We start from the raw sequence: 18,092 nt of genomic DNA, 5'->3' as shown, positions 1-18,092 counted from the left end.
TTTTGATTGCATCCGAAACGATCGTGGAAATGGTATATTATCACATATAGATAGGAAATGTATAACGTGTATTACCGTGCCATGCAATACAAATACCAAAGAAGTGAAGAAGTATCAGAAAAATAAAAGCGCCCCCTATCTTTCAGTGAACAAGTCAGTTCCAGTTCAACAACAGGAACACCATTTAAGACAGTTGAAGTTGGTAGCGAGTGTGTCACCGACGTCTTGTACAAACCAGATGGCACAAACCAGAACTTGTGCATTGATGCAGGGTGAGTTGTCTTCTATATTGCAGTACAAATGTCATAATTCAGGATGTTCTGAATTAGACGTGCAGTGTTGTCAAAACCTCACACTTACAGACAGAAATATACTGGGACAAGTAGAGATAAAATCCAGTTTTTATTTTTTCGACTCTCCTTCGACTGTAGCTGTAACCGTCCTTCATTCATGCAAAGAAGGTCGGAACATAATGCTTGATGCGTTGATGCCACTGAACCATTTTGACATACCACTTGTGAAAGACGTATCCTTATCTTTGCAGACCCTCTGGTGAACACAGATGTTATGATTTGAAAAAGTCTCCGAGCATAGGTATTTATTCTTTATTTCACTTTGTATGCATATCATATTTCCACCCCAGTGGTCTGAATGAGGCGAAGGTGACAGAGCCCTTTCTAGAATCATAGGATATATATGATAGTGTTGTTATATTTGTATTAACCTACACAGTACCATTATTTGAGACTTAGTTTTCTTTCACTTATATGGAAAATCCGTGTTCAGGTCAAACTATTTGAAATATCTTTTGTTGTCAGTTATGTCAATTCCCCCGATGTTTTAATAACATCATTGTATTTTGACGACGTTAAGCATCATGTGCATGTAATAATCACTATAGCTACCCACCCTATATGTCCCTGTTTTGGACATGATGTGTGATTTAGTATGTCTCTTTCACCCGTCAGATCCGTGTGCTGGTGAAACCTGCAACACCCACGGTTCATGTCTGAAACAATCCACGACGGCAGAGTGCGTATGTGAGGCTGGTTATACGGGCCCCAAGTGTCAAAATCGTACGTCAACCAATGTTTTTCACAATCCATTTTCATCACGCTCATATATCATGTCCTCAAAGTTAAAGAAGATTTCCATTTTAATTTAAATGAAAGAAAACACGACTATGATTTACGCCATTGTGCTTTACAACTGTTTTCATCATATAATTTAAGCAACAACGACTAACCTCTGCAGCTCTGGAGGGATATGGCAACCAGCTACAAGTAGTTGCGATTGTCCACTGGGATACACCGGACCTTCATGTAACATAGGTTGGAGAATCAGAGAGTCATCATTTTTTAACTCAAGCAATTTTGATTTTCGTACTGACAGTGTGTCACACTTACAGATATTGAGATTCTAGAATGCATTCAACAGAATTTAAGTAATAGCCTTTAAAATGATTCTTTTGGACTTTATGTTTGTCTCGTGCATTGGTGTAGCTTTATTTCTACGTGGCATATATGTAATATGATGTCATTTTGCGCTCGTTCTTGTTAGTACATATTACGTGTATACACCAATACTTTTGTCAATAATTTCTTCTCCCTGCAGGACCATCAACTAACACAGGAAGCACTGTAAGTTCGTATTTCCCTGAGGAAAGTCTAACCTGTCGCATGTTAAATTAAAGTCATTCCAGAGTATCATTCGCGGTTTCCATTGTTTGTTTAATATGTATGTTTTTAAATCCCGAAAGTGATAACACCTTTCAGTGATGTAAAGGAATCTTTGTTTCAAGAAGAGTACATTGTACGATTCTGATAGCATCAAGAGAATATACTTATAAATCACTATCATATAGTGTTTCGTGTAAATATGAGTTTGTCCTGATTTTGTGAAAGGAAACACTCAGCATGTTTTAAGAGAGACTTTACTCTTTGATATGTTGATGATGGCAGCACTCATTACAACATGTTATTTGGTCATATAATCAAACTGCATTTATTCAACAGCCAAAATATGCAGACAACAATGTGGAAAATGGAGGCACAATTAAATGTGTAACAGGCACACCATGTGTCTTTCCAGTGCATACACAAGCCCCTGGCGGAAGGTAATTTGAACATTTTTTTATCAAGTTGATGTGAACTACATGTAACGTGTAATAATAGATGCGTTCCTGTTCTGCATGTTTAATCGTAGCAAGTCATGTACACACTAATGGGAACTATGCCTTTGTGAAAATGATAAAATAGTGGAGCATTAGAGGTATGTCCTCTAAGATAAATGACAAGAACATATTTATATTTATTAACAGTCATACAGCGCCGACACTTACACCTGGACCTACCTCTGGTAATGTGAAAGTGAGTGTGGATCCGACTCCCAAACTGGACACTGCAACAGGTGTGCCTGATCTGTACACGACGCCGGTTACTCTGACGTCTCCAGATAAAGGACCAAAGAAAGTTTGCTTTAAGCTGACATCTGCAACGTAAGTGTGCCATCAATTCAGTACCTTGATGTTCGAAGCACTTTTAACAGCAGACAAGTGCGTTTACTGACGATGCTTATGTGGCGTATCTTGGTCTTGAGAGTAACTCTTTTGAAGGCCTGTGCTTCAGGAAATGGTGTCCACTTGACTGTTTCTATGTTTGCCTTGTTACAGAACTGACTCAGTTTGTTACAACGTAGATGTCACTGACGCCGGACTTACAACTCCAAATCCCACAGAGGTAAGTGGTTATCCCTCAAAGCTATGAAAACCACATTATGAACAGATGAGGAGATACTCCTCTGCTCTATCACGCATGGATACTTGTAGATTTTCTGATCCTCTTAAGGCGTTGAGGACTGAACTGTACTAAATTCACTTCCACATCCTTGATCATAAGTTCTCCGCATAGAAGTACCCACCAACTGTAACTTCTTGTGACTACATGTATTGGATTAAAAATGATGCTATGCAACTTTGGTCAGCTTTGAGAGTTATATTGTAACTTCGTCTGAAGTGAGGTAGGTGACATAGAGGTTGTGTTACTTTATTGCCATAACACGTTCAAAATGCGTAACGGATGTTACTCGATCTCGTTTCAGTCGCATTTTACCAACCCTACATTACCAGAAGGAAGCTCATTAACATGTGAAAGCGAATGTCATATCCTTGTTCACAGTACAAAGAATCCAGTATCTGGCAAATGGTAAAGCATTGATGTTGATTCATCTTCACCTAATAAACACTCACAGTTGTATGATTGCTTCGCCTTCAATGAAGAGTGACGGAGTGAGTAATGTTTTCTGCCGCACTCAGCATATTCCAGCTATGTGACGGCGGTCTGTAAATGATCGAGTCTGGACCAGACAATCCAGTGGTCAACAGCATGAAGATCGATCTCCGTAATCGGGAACCTATGACATCTGTCAAACAGGTCAGGGAGTCTGACCACCTGACCCCATTAGTCGCCTCTTATGACAAGCATACTAGCCTTTTAAAGCAAGTATGAGTTACTGAAGGCCGATTCTATCCCGGACCTTTACCAGTACCTTCATTAGACAAGTGGACCAAACAAATTGCCACTAACGTTTTGATTGCATCCGAAACGATCATGGAAATGGTATATTATCACATATAGATAGGAAATGTATAACGTGTATTACCGTGCCATGCAATACAAATACCAAAGAAGTGAAGAAGTATCAGAAAAATAAAAGCGCCCCCTATCTTTCAGTGAACAAGTCAGTTCCAGTTCAACAACAGGAACACCATTTAAGACAGTTGAAGTTGGTAGCGAGTGTGTCACCGACGTCTTGTACAAACCAGATGGCACAAACCAGAACTTGTGCATTGATGCAGGGTGAGTTGTCTTCTATATTGCAGTACAAATGTCATAATTCAGGATGTTCTGAATTAGACGTGCAGTGTTGTCAAAACCTCACACTTACAGACAGAAATATACTGGGACAAGTAGAGATAAAATCCAGTTTTTATTTTTTCGACTCTCCTTCGACTGTAGCTGTAACCGTCCTTCATTCATGCAAAGAAGGTCGGAACATAATGCTTGATGCGTTGATGCCACTGAACCATTTTGACATACCACTTGTGAAAGACGTATCCTTATCTTTGCAGACCCTCTGGTGAACACAGATGTTATGATTTGAAAAAGTCTCCGAGCATAGGTATTTATTCTTTATTTCACTTTGTATGCATATCATATTTCCACCCCAGTGGTCTGAATGAGGCGAAGGTGACAGAGCCCTTTCTAGAATCATAGGATATATATGATAGTATTGTTATATTTGTATTAACCTACACAGTACCATTATTTGAGACTTAGTTTTCTTTCACTTATATGGAAAATCCGTGTTCAGGTCAAACTATTTGAAATATCTTTTGTTGTCAGTTATGTCAATTCCCCCGATGTTTTAATAACATCATTGTATTTTGACGACGTTAAGCATCATGTGCATGTAATAATCACTATAGCTACCCACCCTATATGTCCCTGTTTTGGACATGATGTGTGATTTAGTATGTCTCTTTTACCCGTCAGATCCGTGTGCTGGTGAAACCTGCAACACCCACGGTTCATGTCTGAAACAATCCACGACGGCAGAGTGCGTATGTGAGGCTGGTTATACGGGCCCCAAGTGTCAAAATCGTACGTCAACCAATGTTTTTCACAATCCATTTTCATCACGCTCATATATCATGTCCTCAAAGTTAAAGAAGATTTCCATTTTAATTTAAATGAAAGAAAACACGACTATGATTTACGCCATTGTGCTTTACAACTGTTTTCATCATATAATTTAAGCAACAACGACTAACCTCTGCAGCTCTGGAGGGATATGGCAACCAGCTACAAGTAGTTGCGATTGTCCACTGGGATACACCGGACCTTCATGTAACATAGGTTGGAGAATCAGAGAGTCATCATTTTTTAACTCAAGCAATTTTGATTTTCGTACTGACAGTGTGTCACACTTACAGATATTGAGATTCTAGAATGCATTCAACAGAATTTAAGTAATAGCCTTTAAAATGATTCTTTTGGACTTTATGTTTGTCTCGTGCATTGGTGTAGCTTTATTTCTACGTGGCATATATGTAATATGATGTCATTTTGCGCTCGTTCTTGTTAGTACATATTACGTGTATACACCAATACTTTTGTCAATAATTTCTTCTCCCTGCAGGACCATCAACTAACACAGGAAGCACTGTAAGTTCGTATTTCCCTGAGGAAAGTCTAACCTGTCGCATGTTAAATTAAAGTCATTCCAGAGTATCATTCGCGGTTTCCATTGTTTGTTTAATATGTATGTTTTTAAATCCCGAAAGTGATAACACCTTTCAGTGATGTAAAGGAATCTTTGTTTCAAGAAGAGTACATTGTACGATTCTGATAGCATCAAGAGAATATACTTATAAATCACTATCATATAGTGTTTCGTGTAAATATGAGTTTGTCCTGATTTTGTGAAAGGAAACACTCAGCATGTTTTAAGAGAGACTTTACTCTTTGATATGTTGATGATGGCAGCACTCATTACAACATGTTATTTGGTCATATAATCAAACTGCATTTATTCAACAGCCAAAATATGCAGACAACAATGTGGAAAATGGAGGCACAATTAAATGTGTAACAGGCACACCATGTGTCTTTCCAGTGCATACACAAGCCCCTGGCGGAAGGTAATTTGAACATTTTTTTATCAAGTTGATGTGAACTACATGTAACGTGTAATAATAGATGCGTTCCTGTTCTGCATGTTTAATCGTAGCAAGTCATGTACACACTAATGGGAACTATGCCTTTGTGAAAATGATAAAATAGTGGAGCATTAGAGGTATGTCCTCTAAGATAAATGACAAGAACATATTTATATTTATTAACAGTCATACAGCGCCGACACTTACACCTGGACCTACCTCTGGTAATGTGAAAGTGAGTGTGGATCCGACTCCCAAACTGGACACTGCAACAGGTGTGCCTGATCTGTACACGACGCCGGTTACTCTGACGTCTCCAGATAAAGGACCAAAGAAAGTTTGCTTTAAGCTGACATCTGCAACGTAAGTGTGCCATCAATTCAGTACCTTGATGTTCGAAGCACTTTTAACAGCAGACAAGTGCGTTTACTGACGATGCTTATGTGGCGTATCTTGGTCTTGAGAGTAACTCTTTTGAAGGCCTGTGCTTCAGGAAATGGTGTCCACTTGACTGTTTCTATGTTTGCCTTGTTACAGAACTGACTCAGTTTGTTACAACGTAGATGTCACTGACGCCGGACTTACAACTCCAAATCCCACAGAGGTAAGTGGTTATCCCTCAAAGCTATGAAAACCACATTATGAACAGATGAGGAGATACTCCTCTGCTCTATCACGCATGGATACTTGTAGATTTTCTGATCCTCTTAAGGCGTTGAGGACTGAACTGTACTAAATTCACTTCCACATCCTTGATCATAAGTTCTCCGCATAGAAGTACCCACCAACTGTAACTTCTTGTGACTACATGTATTGGATTAAAAATGATGCTATGCAACTTTGGTCAGCTTTGAGAGTTATATTGTAACTTCGTCTGAAGTGAGGTAGGTGACATAGAGGTTGTGTTACTTTATTGCCATAACACGTTCAAAATGCGTAACGGATGTTACTCGATCTCGTTTCAGTCGCATTTTACCAACCCTACATTACCAGAAGGAAGCTCATTAACATGTGAAAGCGAATGTCATATCCTTGTTCACAGTACAAAGAATCCAGTATCTGGCAAATGGTAAAGCATTGATGTTGATTCATCTTCACCTAATAAACACTCACAGTTGTATGATTGCTTCGCCTTCAATGAAGAGTGACGGAGTGAGTAATGTTTTCTGCCGCACTCAGCATATTCCAGCTATGTGACGGCGGTCTGTAAATGATCGAGTCTGGACCAGACAATCCAGTGGTCAACAGCATGAAGATCGATCTCCGTAATCGGGAACCTATGACATCTGTCAAACAGGTCAGGGAGTCTGACCACCTGACCCCATTAGTCGCCTCTTATGACAAGCATACTAGCCTTTTAAAGCAAGTATGAGTTACTGACGGCCGATTCTATCCCGGACCTTTACCAGTACCTTCATTAGACAAGTGGACCAAACAAATTGCCACTAACGTTTTGATTGCATCCGAAACGATCATGGAAATGGTATATTATCACATATAGATAGGAAATGTATAACGTGTATTACCGTGCCATGCAATACAAATACCAAAGAAGTGAAGAAGTATCAGAAAAATAAAAGCGCCCCCTATCTTTCAGTGAACAAGTCAGTTCCAGTTCAACAACAGGAACACCATTTAAGACAGTTGAAGTTGGTAGCGAGTGTGTCACCGACGTCTTGTACAAACCAGATGGCACAAACCAGAACTTGTGCATTGATGCAGGGTGAGTTGTCTTCTATATTGCAGTACAAATGTCATAATTCAGGATGTTCTGAATTAGACGTGCAGTGTTGTCAAAACCTCACACTTACAGACAGAAATATACTGGGACAAGTAGAGATAAAATCCAGTTTTTATTTTTTCGACTCTCCTTCGACTGTAGCTGTAACCGTCCTTCATTCATGCAAAGAAGGTCGGAACATAATGCTTGATGCGTTGATGCCACTGAACCATTTTGACATACCACTTGTGAAAGACGTATCCTTATCTTTGCAGACCCTCTGGTGAACACAGATGTTATGATTTGAAAAAGTCTCCGAGCATAGGTATTTATTCTTTATTTCACTTCGTATGCATATCATATTTCCACCCCAGTGGTCTGAATGAGGCGAAGGTGACAGAACCCTTTCTAGAATCATAGGATATATATGATAGTATTGTTATATTTGTATTAACCTACACAGTACCATTATTTGAGACTTAGTTTTCTTTCACTTATATGGAAAATCCGTGTTCAGGTCAAACTATTTGAAATATCTTTTGTTGTCAGTTATGTCAATTCCCCCGATGTTTTAATAACATCATTGTATTTTGACGACGTTAAGCATCATGTGCATGTAATAATCACTATAGCTACCCACCCTATATGTCCCTGTTTTGGACATGATGTGTGATTTAGTATGTCTCTTTTACCCGTCAGATCCGTGTGCTGGTGAAACCTGCAACACCCACGGTTCATGTCTGAAACAATCCACGACGGCAGAGTGCGTATGTGAGGCTGGTTATACGGGCCCCAAGTGTCAAAATCGTACGTCAACCAATGTTTTTCACAATCCATTTTCATCACGCTCATATATCATGTCCTCAAAGTTAAAGAAGATTTCCATTTTAATTTAAATGAAAGAAAACACGACTATGATTTACGCCATTGTGCTTTACAACTGTTTTCATCATATAATTTAAGCAACAACGACTAACCTCTGCAGCTCTGGAGGGATATGGCAACCAGCTACAAGTAGTTGCGATTGTCCACTGGGATACACCGGACCTTCATGTAACATAGGTTGGAGAATCAGAGAGTCATCATTTTTTAACTCAAGCAATTTTGATTTTCGTACTGACAGTGTGTCACACTTACAGATATTGAGATTCTAGAATGCATTCAACAGAATTTAAGTAATAGCCTTTAAAATGATTCTTTTGGACTTTATGTTTGTCTCGTGCATTGGTGTAGCTTTATTTCTACGTGGCATATATGTAATATGATGTCAATTTGCGCTCGTTCTTGTTAGTACATATTACGTGTATACACCAATACTTTTGTCGATAATTTCTTCTCCCTGCAGGACCATCAACTAACACAGGAAGCACTGTAAGTTCGTATTTCCCTGAGGAAAGTCTAACCTGTCGCATGTTAAATTAAAGTCATTCCAGAGTATCATTCGCGGTTTCCATTGTTTGTTTAATATGTATGTTTTTAAATCACGAAAGTGATAACACCTTTCAGGGATGTAAAGGAATCTTTGCTTCAAGAAGAGTACATTGTACGATTCTGATAGCATTAAGAGAATATACTTATAAATCAGTGTCATATAGTGTTTCGTGTAAATATGAGTTTGTCCTGATTTTGTGAAAGGAAACACTCAGCATGTTTTAAGAGAGACTTTACTCTTTGATATGTTGATGATGGCAGCACTCATTACAACATGTTATTTGGTCATATAATCAAACTGCATTTATTCAACAGCCAAAATATGCAGACAACAATGTGGAAAATGGAGGCACAATTAAATGTGTAACAGGCACACCATGTGTCTTTCCAGTGCATACACAAGCCCCTGGCGGAAGGTAATTTGAACATTTTTTTATCAAGTTGATGTGAACTACATGTAACGTGTAATAATAGATGCGTTCCTGTTCTGCATGTTTAATCGTAGCAAGTCATGTACACACTAATGGGAACTATGCCTTTGTGAAAATGATAAAATAGTGGAGCATTAGAGGTATGTCCTCTAAGATAAATGACAAGAACATATTTATATTTATTAACAGTCATACAGCGCCGACACTTACACCTGGACCTACCTCTGGTAATGTGAAAGTGAGTGTGGATCCGACTCCCAAACTGGACACTGCAACAGGTGTGCCTGATCTGTACACGACGCCGGTTACTCTGACGTCTCCAGATAAAGGACCAAAGAAAGTTTGCTTTAAGCTGACATCTGCAACGTAAGTGTGCCATCAATTCAGTACCTTGATGTTCGAAGCACTTTTAACAGCAGACAAGTGCGTTTACTGACGATGCTTATGTGGCGTATCTTGGTCTTGAGAGTAACTCTTTTGAAGGCCTGTGCTTCAGGAAATGGTGTCCACTTGACTGTTTCTATGTTTGCCTTGTTACAGAACTGACTCAGTTTGTTACAACGTAGATGTCACTGACGCCGGACTTACAACTCCAAATCCCACAGAGGTAAGTGGTTATCCCTCAAAGCTAAGAAAACCACATTATGAACAGATGAGGAGATACTCCTCTGCTCTATCACGCATGGATACTTGTAGATTTTCTGATCCTCTTAAGGCGTTGAGGACTGAACTGTACTAAATTCACTTCCACATCCTTGATCATAAGTTCTCCGCATAGAAGTACCCACCAACTGTAACTTCTTGTGACTACATGTATTGGATTAAAAATGATGCTATGCAACTTTGGTCAGCTTTGAGAGTTATATTGTAACTTCGTCTGAAGTGAGGTAGGTGACATAGAGGTTGTGTTACTTTATTGCCATAACACGTTCAAAATGCGTAACGGATGTTACTCGATCTCGTTTCAGTCGCATTTTACCAACCCTACATTACCAGAAGGAAGCTCATTAACATGTGAAAGCGAATGTCATATCCTTGTTCACAGTACAAAGAATCCAGTATCTGGCAAATGGTAAAGCATTGATGTTGATTCATCTTCACCTAATAAACACTCACAGTTGTATGATTGCTTCGCCTTCAATGAAGAGTGACGGAGTGAGTAATGTTTTCTGCCGCACTCAGCATATTCCAGCTATGTGACGGCGGTCTGTAAATGATCGAGTCTGGACCAGACAATCCAGTGGTCAACAGCATGAAGATCGATCTCCGTAATCGGGAACCTATGACATCTGTCAAACAGGTCAGGGAGTCTGACCACCTGACCCCATTAGTCGCCTCTTATGACAAGCATACTAGCCTTTTAAAGCAAGTATGAGTTACTGACGGCCGATTCTATCCCGGACCTTTACCAGTACCTTCATTAGACAAGTGGACCAAACAAATTGCCACTAACGTTTTGATTGCATCCGAAACGATCATGGAAATGGTATATTATCACATATAGATAGGAAATGTATAACGTGTATTACCGTGCCATGCAATACAAATACCAAAGAAGTGAAGAAGTATCAGAAAAATAAAAGCGCCCCCTATCTTTCAGTGAACAAGTCAGTTCCAGTTCAACAACAGGAACACCATTTAAGACAGTTGAAGTTGGTAGCGAGTGTGTCACCGACGTCTTGTACAAACCAGATGGCACAAACCAGAACTTGTGCATTGATGCAGGGTGAGTTGTCTTCTATATTGCAGTACAAATGTCATAATTCAGGATGTTCTGAATTAGACGTGCAGTGTTGTCAAAACCTCACACTTACAGACAGAAATATACTGGGACAAGTAGAGATAAAATCCAGTTTTTATTTTTTCGACTCTCCTTCGACTGTAGCTGTAACCGTCCTTCATTCATGCAAAGAAGGTCGGAACATAATGCTTGATGCGTTGATGCCACTGAACCATTTTGACATACCACTTGTGAAAGACGTATCCTTATCTTTGCAGACCCTCTGGTGAACACAGATGTTATGATTTGAAAAAGTCTCCGAGCATAGGTATTTATTCTTTATTTCACTTTGTATGCATATCATATTTCCACCCCAGTGGTCTGAATGAGGCGAAGGTGACAGAGCCCTTTCTAGAATCATAGGATATATATGATAGTATTGTTATATTTGTATTAACCTACACAGTACCATTATTTGAGACTTAGTTTTCTTTCACTTATATGGAAAATCCGTGTTCAGGTCAAACTATTTGAAATATCTTTTGTTGTCAGTTATGTCAATTCCCCCGATGTTTCAATAACATCATTGTATTTTGACGACGTTAAGCATCATGTGCATGTAATAATCACTATAGCTACCCACCCTATATGTCCCTGTTTTGGACATGATGTGTGATTTAGTATGTCTCTTTTACCCGTCAGATCCGTGTGCTGGGGAAACCTGCAACACCCACGGTTCATGTCTGAAACAATCCACGACGGCAGAGTGCGTATGTGAGGCTGGTTATACGGGCCCCAAGTGTCAAAATCGTACGTCAACCAATGTTTTTCACAATCCATTTTCATCACGCTCATATATCATGTCCTCAAAGTTAAAGAAGATTTCCATTTTAATTTAAATGAAAGAAAACACGACTATGATTTACGCCATTGTGCTTTACAACTGTTTTCATCATATAATTTAAGCAACAACGACTAACCTCTGCAGCTCTGGAGGGATATGGCAACCAGCTACAAGTAGTTGCGATTGTCCACTGGGATACACCGGACCTTCATGTAACATAGGTTGGAGAATCAGAGAGTCATCATTTTTTAACTCAAGCAATTTTGATTTTCGTACTGACAGTGTGTCACACTTACAGATATTGAGATTCTAGAATGCATTCAACAGAATTTAAGTAATAGCCTTTAAAATGATTCTTTTGGACTTTATGTTTGTCTCGTGCATTGGTGTAGCTTTATTTCTACGTGGCATATATGTAATATGATGTCATTTTGCGCTCGTTCTTGTTAGTACATATTACGTGTATACACCAATACTTTTGTCAATAATTTCTTCTCCCTGCAGGACCATCAACTAACACAGGAAGCACTGTAAGTTCGTATTTCCCTGAGGAAAGTCTAACCTGTCGCATGTTAAATTAAAGTCATTCCAGAGTATCATTCGCGGTTTCCATTGTTTGTTTAATATGTATGTTTTTAAATCCCGAAAGTGATAACACCTTTCAGTGATGTAAAGGAATCTTTGTTTCAAGAAGAGTACATTGTACGATTCTGATAGCATCAAGAGAATATACTTATAAATCACTATCATATAGTGTTTCGTGTAAATATGAGTTTGTCCTGATTTTGTGAAAGGAAACACTCAGCATGTTTTAAGAGAGACTTTACTCTTTGATATGTTGATGATGGCAGCACTCATTACAACATGTTATTTGGTCATATAATCAAACTGCATTTATTCAACAGCCAAAATATGCAGACAACAATGTGGAAAATGGAGGCACAATTAAATGTGTAACAGGCACACCATGTGTCTTTCCAGTGCATACACAAGCCCCTGGCGGAAGGTAATTTGAACATTTTTTTATCAAGTTGATGTGAACTACATGTAACGTGTAATAATAGATGCGTTCCTGTTCTGCATGTTTAATCGTAGCAAGTCATGTACACACTAATGGGAACTATGCCTTTGTGAAAATGATAAAATAGTGGAGCATTAGAGGTATGTCCTCTAAGATAAATGACAAGAACATATTTATATTTATTAACAGTCATACAGCGCCGACACTTACACCTGGACCTACCTCTGGTAATGTGAAAGTGAGTGTGGATCCGACTCCCAAACTGGACACTGCAACAGGTGTGCCTGATCTGTACACGACGCCGGTTACTCTGACGTCTCCAGATAAAGGACCAAAGAAAGTTTGCTTTAAGCTGACATCTGCAACGTAAGTGTGCCATCAATTCAGTACCTTGATGTTCGAAGCACTTTTAACAGCAGACAAGTGCGTTTACTGACGATGCTTATGTGGCGTATCTTGGTCTTGAGAGTAACTCTTTTGAAGGCCTGTGCTTCAGGAAATGGTGTCCACTTGACTGTTTCTATGTTTGCCTTGTTACAGAACTGACTCAGTTTGTTACAACGTAGATGTCACTGACGCCGGACTTACAACTCCAAATCCCACAGAGGTAAGTGGTTATCCCTCAAAGCTATGAAAACCACATTATGAACAGATGAGGAGATACTCCTCTGCTCTATCACGCATGGATACTTGTAGATTTTCTGATCCTCTTAAGGCGTTGAGGACTGAACTGTACTAAATTCACTTCCACATCCTTGATCATAAGTTCTCCGCATAGAAGTACCCACCAACTGTAACTTCTTGTGACTACATGTATTGGATTAAAAATGATGCTATGCAACTTTGGTCAGCTTTGAGAGTTATATTGTAACTTCGTCTGAAGTGAGGTAGGTGACATAGAGGTTGTATTACTTTATTGCCATAACACGTTCAAAATGCGTAACGGATGTTACTCGATCTCGTTTCAGTCGCATTTTACCAACCCCACATTACCAGAAGGAAGCTCATTAACATGTGAAAGCGAATGTCATATCCTTGTTCACAGTACAAAGAATCCAGTATCTGGCAAATGGTAAAGCATTGATGTTGATTCATCTTCACCTAATAAACACTCACAGTTGTATGATTGCTTCGCCTTCAATGAAGAGTGACGGAGTGAGTAATGTTTTCTGCCGCACTCAGCATGTTCCAGCTATGTGACGGCGGTCTGTAAATGATCGAGTCTGGACCAGACAATCCAGTGGTCAACAGCATGAAGATCGATCTCCGTAATCGGGAACCTATGACATCTGTCAAACAGGTCAGGGAGTCTGACCACCTGACCCCATTAGTCGCCTCTTATGACAAGCATACTAGCCTTTTAAAGCAAGTATGAGTTACTGAAGGCCGATTCTATCCCGGACCTTTACCAGTACCTTCATTAGACAAGTGGACCAAACAAATTGCCACTAACGTTTTGATTGCATCCGAAACGATCATGGAAATGGTATATTATCACATATAGATAGGAAAGGTATAACGTGTATTACCGTGCCATGCAATACAAATACCAAAGAAGTGAAGAAGTATCAGGAAAATAAAAGCGCCCCCTATCTTTCAGTGACCAAGTCAGTTCCAGTTCAACAACAGGAACACCATTTAAGACAGTTGAAGTTGGTAGCGAGTGTGTCACCGACGTCTTGTACAAACCAGATGGCACAAACCAGAACTTGTGCATTGATGCAGGGTGAGTTGTCTTCTATATTGCAGTACAAATGTCATAATTCAGGATGTTCTGAATTAGACGTGCAGTGTTGTCAAAACCTCACACTTACAGACAGAAATATACTGGGACAAGTAGAGATAAAATCTAGTTTTTATTTTTTCGACTCTCCTTCGACTGTAGCTGTAACCGTCCTTCATTCATGCAAAGAAGGTCGGAACATAATGCTTGATGCGTTGATGCCACTGAACCATTTTGACATACCACTTGTGAAAGACGTATCCTTATCTTTGCAGACCCTCTGGTGAACACAGATGTTATGATTTGAAAAAGTCTCCGAGCATAGGTATTTATTCTTTATTTCACTTTGTAAGCATATCATATTTCCACCCCAGTGGTCTGAATGAGGCGAAGGTGACAGAGCCCTTTCTAGAATCATAGGATATATATGATAGTATTGTTATATTTGTATTAACCTACACAGTACCATTATTTGAGACTTAGTTTTCTTTCACTTATATGGAAAATCCGTGTTCAGGTCAAACTATTTGAAATATCTTTTGTTGTCAGTTATGTCAATTCCCCCGATGTTTTAATAACATCATTGTATTTTGACGACGTTAAGCATCATGTGCATGTAATAATCACTATAGCTACCCACCCTATATGTCCCTGTTTTGGACATGATGTGTGATTTAGTATGTCTCTTTTACCCGTCAGATCCGTGTGCTGGGGAAACCTGCAACACCCACGGTTCATGTCTGAAACAATCCACGACGGCAGAGTGCGTATGTGAGGCTGGTTATACGGGCCCCAAGTGTCAAAATCGTACGTCAACCAATGTTTTTCACAATCCATTTTCATCACGCTCATATATCATGTCCTCAAAGTTAAAGAAGATTTCCATTTTAATTTAAATGAAAGAAAACACGACTATGATTTACGCCATTGTGCTTTACAACTGTTTTCATCATATAATTTAAGCAACAACGACTAACCTCTGCAGCTCTGGAGGGATATGGCAACCAGCTACAAGTAGTTGCGATTGTCCACTGGGATACACCGGACCTTCATGTAACATAGGTTGGAGAATCAGAGAGTCATCATTTTTTAACTCAAGCAATTTTGATTTTCGTACTGACAGTGTGTCACACTTACAGATATTGAGATTCTAGAATGCATTCAACAGAATTTAAGTAATAGCCTTTAAAATGATTCTTTTGGACTTTATGTTTGTCTCGTGCATTGGTGTAGCTTTATTTCTACGTGGCATATATGTAATATGATGTCATTTTGCGCTCGTTCTTGTTAGTACATATTACGTGTATACACCAATACTTTTGTCAATAATTTCTTCTCCCTGCAGGACCATCAACTAACACAGGAAGCACTGTAAGTTCGTATTTCCCTGAGGAAAGTCTAACCTGTCGCATGTTAAATTAAAGTCATTCCAGAGTATCATTCGCGGTTTCCATTGTTTGTTTAATATGTATGTTTTTAAATCCCGAAAGTGATAACACCTTTCAGTGATGTAAAGGAATCTTTGTTTCAAGAAGAGTACATTGTACGATTCTGATAGCATCAAGAGAATATACTTATAAATCACTATCATATAGTGTTTCGTGTAAATATGAGTTTGTCCTGATTTTGTGAAAGGAAACACTCAGCATGTTTTAAGAGAGACTTTACTCTTTGATATGTTGATGATGGCAGCACTCATTACAACATGTTATTTGGTCATATAATCAAACTGCATTTATTCAACAGCCAAAATATGCAGACAACAATGTGGAAAATGGAGGCACAATTAAATGTGTAACAGGCACACCATGTGTCTTTCCAGTGCATACACAAGCCCCTGGCGGAAGGTAATTTGAACATTTTTTTATCAAGTTGATGTGAACTACATGTAACGTGTAATAATAGATGCGTTCCTGTTCTGCATGTTTAATCGTAGCAAGTCATGTACACACTAATGGGAACTATGCCTTTGTGAAAATGATAAAATAGTGGAGCATTAGAGGTATGTCCTCTAAGATAAATGACAAGAACATATTTATATTTATTAACAGTCATACAGCGCCGACACTTACACCTGGACCTACCTCTGGTAATGTGAAAGTGAGTGTGGATCCGACTCCCAAACTGGACACTGCAACAGGTGTGCCTGATCTGTACACGACGCCGGTTACTCTGACGTCTCCAGATAAAGGACCAAAGAAAGTTTGCTTTAAGCTGACATCTGCAACGTAAGTGTGCCATCAATTCAGTACCTTGATGTTCGAAGCACTTTTAACAGCAGACAAGTGCGTTTACTGACGATGCTTATGTGGCGTATCTTGGTCTTGAGAGTAACTCTTTTGAAGGCCTGTGCTTCAGGAAATGGTGTCCACTTGACTGTTTCTATGTTTGCCTTGTTACAGAACTGACTCAGTTTGTTACAACGTAGATGTCACTGACGCCGGACTTACAACTCCAAATCCCACAGAGGTAAGTGCCACTGGTTATCCCTCAAAGCTAAAAAAACCACATTATGAACAGATGAGGAGATACTCCACTGCTCTATCACGCATGGATACTTGTAGATTTTCTGATCCTCTTAAGGCGTTGAGGACTGAACTGTACTAAATTCACTTCCACATCCTTGATCATAAGTTCTCCGCATAGAAGAACCCACCAACTGTAACTTCTTGTGACTACATGTATTGGATTAAAAATGATGCTATGCAACTTTGGTCAGCTTTGAGAGTTATATTGTAACTTCGTCTGAAGTGAGGTAGGTGACATAGAGGTTGTGTTACTTTATTGCCATAATACGTTCAAAATGCGTAACGGATGTTACTCGATCTCGTTTCAGTCGCATTTTACCAACCCCACATTACCAGAAGGAAGCTCATTAACATGTGAAAGCGAATGTCATATCCTTGTTCACAGTACAAAGAATTCAGTATCTGGAAAATGGTAATGCATTGTTGTTGATTCATCTTCACCTAATAAACACTCACAGTTGTATGATTGCTTCGCCTTCAATGGAGAGTGACGGAGAGAGTAATGTTTTCTGCCGCACTCAGCATATTCCAGCTATGTGACGGCGGTCTGTAAATAATCGAGTCTGGACCAGACAATCCAGTGGTCAACAGCATGAAGATCGATCTGCGTAATCGGGAACCTATGACATCTGTCAAACAGGTCAGGGAGTCTGACCACCTGACCCCATTAGTCGCCTCTTACGAAAAGCATACTAGCCTTTTAAAGCAAGTATGAGTTACTGACGGCCGATTCTATCCCGGACCTTTACCAGTACCTTCATTAGACAAGTGGACAAAACAAATTGCCACTAACGTTTTGATTGCATCCGAAACGATCGTGGAAATGGTATATTATCACATATAGATAGGAAACGTATAACGTGTATTACCGTGCCATGCAATACAAATACCAAAGAAGTGAAGAAGTATCAGAAAAATAAAAGCGCCCCCTATCTTTCAGTGACCAAGTCAGTTC

The 18,092-nt window shown here is 39.3% G+C and overlaps 1 pseudogene; it reads left to right on the top strand.

Annotated features, from left to right (window-relative positions):
* Positions 1 to 18,092, top strand: part of LOC137295168 (mucin-2-like) — a 100,001-nt pseudogene that overhangs the window by 67,027 nt on the left and 14,882 nt on the right.

This window comes from Haliotis asinina, chromosome 8, assembly GCF_037392515.1.
Source record: "Haliotis asinina isolate JCU_RB_2024 chromosome 8, JCU_Hal_asi_v2, whole genome shotgun sequence".
Classification (NCBI taxonomy): domain Eukaryota; kingdom Metazoa; phylum Mollusca; class Gastropoda; order Lepetellida; family Haliotidae; genus Haliotis; species Haliotis asinina.
This window is presented reverse-complemented; position numbering and strand designations above follow the sequence as displayed.